This window comes from Nannospalax galili, unplaced genomic scaffold, assembly GCF_000622305.1.
Source record: "Nannospalax galili isolate Female #2095 unplaced genomic scaffold, S.galili_v1.0 scaffold891, whole genome shotgun sequence".
NCBI lineage: Eukaryota > Metazoa > Chordata > Mammalia > Rodentia > Spalacidae > Nannospalax > Nannospalax galili.
This window is the reverse complement of record NW_008330576.1, coordinates 299,552-303,477: the sequence shown is the minus strand read 5'-3', so window position 1 is coordinate 303,477 and position 3,926 is coordinate 299,552.

Genomic DNA, 3,926 nt, shown 5'->3' with positions numbered 1-3,926 from the left:
AGTCATGTTTTTGGCAACAGCTGTCATTGCAGTGGTCCCCTGCAGCTGCTAGAGTGTTTTCAGTTATTCTAAGTGTCTAAAACAGCTGATTTACCAGGAAGGCAGTCTTTCTACTTGCCAGACAAAATGCACTACTCAACAAACAGCTGTCGGCCCAAGGAAGCCATATATCCTTAAAGAAAAAATATACATCAAAGGGTGCTTATAACGAGGAATTGTCATTAGCTTTCCTAACAGTATAGAACAGTGTGGTGGTTTGAATGAAAATGTCCCCAATAGGCTCCAAGTATTTGGGCATTTTGTCCCCAGATGGTGGTGCTGGTTTGGGAGGTTTTAGGGTAGCTATCCTGTAGGAAGCACATCACTGGGGTGGTCTTAGAGAGTTCTTAAGCCTTGATGGATCTCCAGTTGCTCTCTTGCTTCCTGTACCTGCATGATGATGTGAGAGCTTAGCTTCTGCTGCTCCTGCTCCAGTCACCTCCAGCCACCTCCAGCCACCATGCCTCCCTGCCATGATGGACTGAAATTCCCCTGGAACTGTAAGCTCAAATAAACTCTTTCTTCTATAAATTGCTTTGGTCAGTGTTTCTATCACAGCAACAGAAAAGTGACTAATACAGTAATTGGTACCAGAGAGTAGGTTCTTGATTTTAGAACCTGACCATGTGGGGTTTTGGAAAACTGTGGAAGACATTGGAAGCTTGGAAGAAAAAAGTAGTTGATTGCTGTAAGCAGAGCTTGACAGGCTATTGTAGTAGGGGCCTAGAAGAAAGCAGTGCTGAGAACAATGTAGTTCCAGAGGAAAATAAGGACTTAAGCAGCATTTGGGATATTTTGGCAGAGTCTGGCTGGAGTCTGCCCACAGCCAAAAAGCTTGCCTGAGGCTAAGTTGAAAAGCAATGGACTAATTTCTCTGTCAGAAGTAATTTCAAGACAGCATAATGTAGAAATGGTGCTGTGGCTATTAATGGTGAATATTATATAGATTTACAGTGAAAAAGCAAATGGGGCAGAAAGAAATACAGAATACACAGGATGGATTGAAAAAGAGCACTAGGAAGATAAATGTTGGAGCCCAGCCATGTGCGGGAGAGGATCTGTTTGATAAGGAGATTAAAGTGATCAAGGAGGGGCCTAGAGATTTGCCCTTAAACAATGGACAGAGTGTCTCCAGGGCAAGACCACACCCACTTAAACCTCCAACTCATGAAAGAAAAATGCTGCAGGGGCCACTGAAGAGAAAAGCTTCTAAAATGGATAAAGCAGGTGGGAGTCCATCCCAAACTTGCAGTGAAATTTGGCAGTGTCATTCACCTGGTTCTGGCTTTAGAGGCATGTAAGATGCAAGAGTGAAGGGGTCATTAATTCTTCCTTGAGCCTTGGAGGCCAGGCAGTGTGCAGCCAGGGGTGCCTCTGCATAGAGAAGGCCCTAATAGGCCATTGCATGAAGTTGTGAAGGTGAAGCCTGGTTAGCAATGGAGACCCCAGGAAGACGTCCATGATGCCAGAGCTGTGAGGCATCTGCCAAGAAGACCTGCATACAGGGAATGGTACCAGCACAAGAGAGAGATGTGTGTTGCATGCAGCAAAGCTAGAGAGGCTGAGCCATCTAAGCCCTTTGGAAGTAAAGTTCCAGAAGTTGGACATGGAGCTACTGAATTTGATGTTTGTCCTGCTGGTTTTTGCTGTTGTTTTGGTCCGGTATTTCCTTACTATGCCTCCATTCCTCCCTTTTGGAATGGTAATGTGTATTTAGTTCCACTGTATGTTGGGAGTATGTAATTTCTCTTTTGATTTTATAGAGGCTTACAGTTCAGATATTTACCTTTCAGAAGAGACTTTGGACTGTGGACTTTTAAATATTGTTGAGACTGATAATGACTATGGGGACTTTTAAAGTTGTACTAAATGCATTTTGCATTTTATATGGTCATGAGCCTATGGGGGCCAGGGGGTGGAATGTGGTGATTTGAATGAAAATGTCCCCCATAGGCTCCAAGTATTTGGACATTTTGTCCCCAGATGGTGGTGCTGGTTTGGGAGGTTTTAGAAGGTGTGGTTATCCTGTAAGAAGCACATCACTGGGGGTGATCTTAGAGAGTTCTTAAGCCTTGATGGATCTCCAGTTGCTCTCTTGTGTCCTGTACCTGCATGATGATGTGAGAGCTTAGCTTCTGCTGCTCCTGCTCCAGCCACCTCCAGCCACCATGCCTCCCTGCCATGATGGACTGAAATTCCCCTGGAACCATAAGCTCAAATAAATACTTCCTTCTATAAATTGCTTTGGTCAGTGTTTCTATCACAGCAACAGAAAAAGTGACTAATATAAACAGTACCCAACTCAGCCAAATACCCTTAGGGAAAGTTAGGTCACTCTATAGTGATTATATATAGAACTGGCCACTAACTATCAACACTTCTGGACTTTTCTCTACATCATACCTCAGTGTCAGTCAGAATAATGCTCCCCTATCCCCAGTAAATTTATCTGTCATTATCCCTAGAACCTGTGAATTTGTCACCTTTATGGCATAAGGCATATTACAATATGTAATAAAGGTTAAAGACCCAGAGATGAAATTATCAGAGATAATTTAAGCAAATCTATCATTACACGGACCTTATAAGCTGGGAACTGTTTTGTGATTATGATAAAGAAGGAAATATTGTACAGAAGTATAATCAGAGAGATGTAATGGACTAGCTGTGAAGACAGAGGGAAAAGCCACAAATCAAGAAACGAGGGCAAGGACCAGTTTCAGCGGTTAAAAGCACTGGCTACTCTTGCAGAGGATCCAGTTCCCAGCACCAACATGGTGGCTAACAACTGTCTGTAACTCCAGTTCCAGGAGATCAAATGCCCCCTTTTTTCCTCCATAGGCACTGCACACACATGGTATATTTACTTGGTAACAAAACATTCATACACATAATTTTTTTAAAAAATTTTTAAAAGAAAAAGAAAAAACAAGGGCAACCTGTGAAAGATGGAAAAGTCAAGGAGAGGTTCCCTTAGAATCTCCAGGAAGCAATGCCAGCCACTAACACTTTTGAGTTTAGCTTTGTGAGACTGGCTTTGAACTTCTGATCAACAGAAATGTAAGATGATAAATGTATTGTTTTTAAGCCATCAAGTCTGTGGATATTCATGGTCGTAGCAATAGAAAACCAGTTCAGCCTTCTTTCCCAGAATTGTGCAGATTTGGGCATGATTACTAAAAACCTAAGTATAAATATTTGTCTTTCCAAAGTCTAGTTTTCCTTTTGACTAGCAAGACTCTGGCCTTACAGAGCATTTTGGGAACACTCCATGTTGGAAGTAGCATATCATCTGCTGCTAGCTGAGGGGAGTTGGAATTTTGCTAGAGCCTTGGTGGGGATCCAGTTCCTCCCCTCCTCTCACCACCATCATCTGAGCTGAGACAGTCTGGTGATGTGGGCCCAGTATACCATGAGACTTATGGGCCTCAGCCCTGATAGTGGTGCTTTATCTAAGTTATTCACAGATACCATACTCCACACGGGCCACATCATCTCTGCCCTACCTGAGATTTAGTGTTCAAATGGGAGTGAGTGTAACAGGGGACCTTTAGACCCAGGACAAAGATGTCCAAATCTTTGTCTTTCTCCTTCACTTCGCCTGCATGCTTCCACCCACAACAATCATTTGATCACTCAACAGTTCTTTACTGAGATCTATTACCTGCTTAGCACAGGGGAAATTCTACTGAGGATCTCATGGACTGTAGTTTATAGACATAAATAAATGATGATACCAGGACAGCAATTAACTCTATCTGAAAGCACTAAGGAGCAGCTGGCTGAGGACCTTGGAACCGAGGAAAAGAATGTGAACTTTATCCTTTCAACTATGATGCAGTGCCAATAGAGAAGGGAGTTTTCCTGTTTGTTTTGTTTTTCCTTGT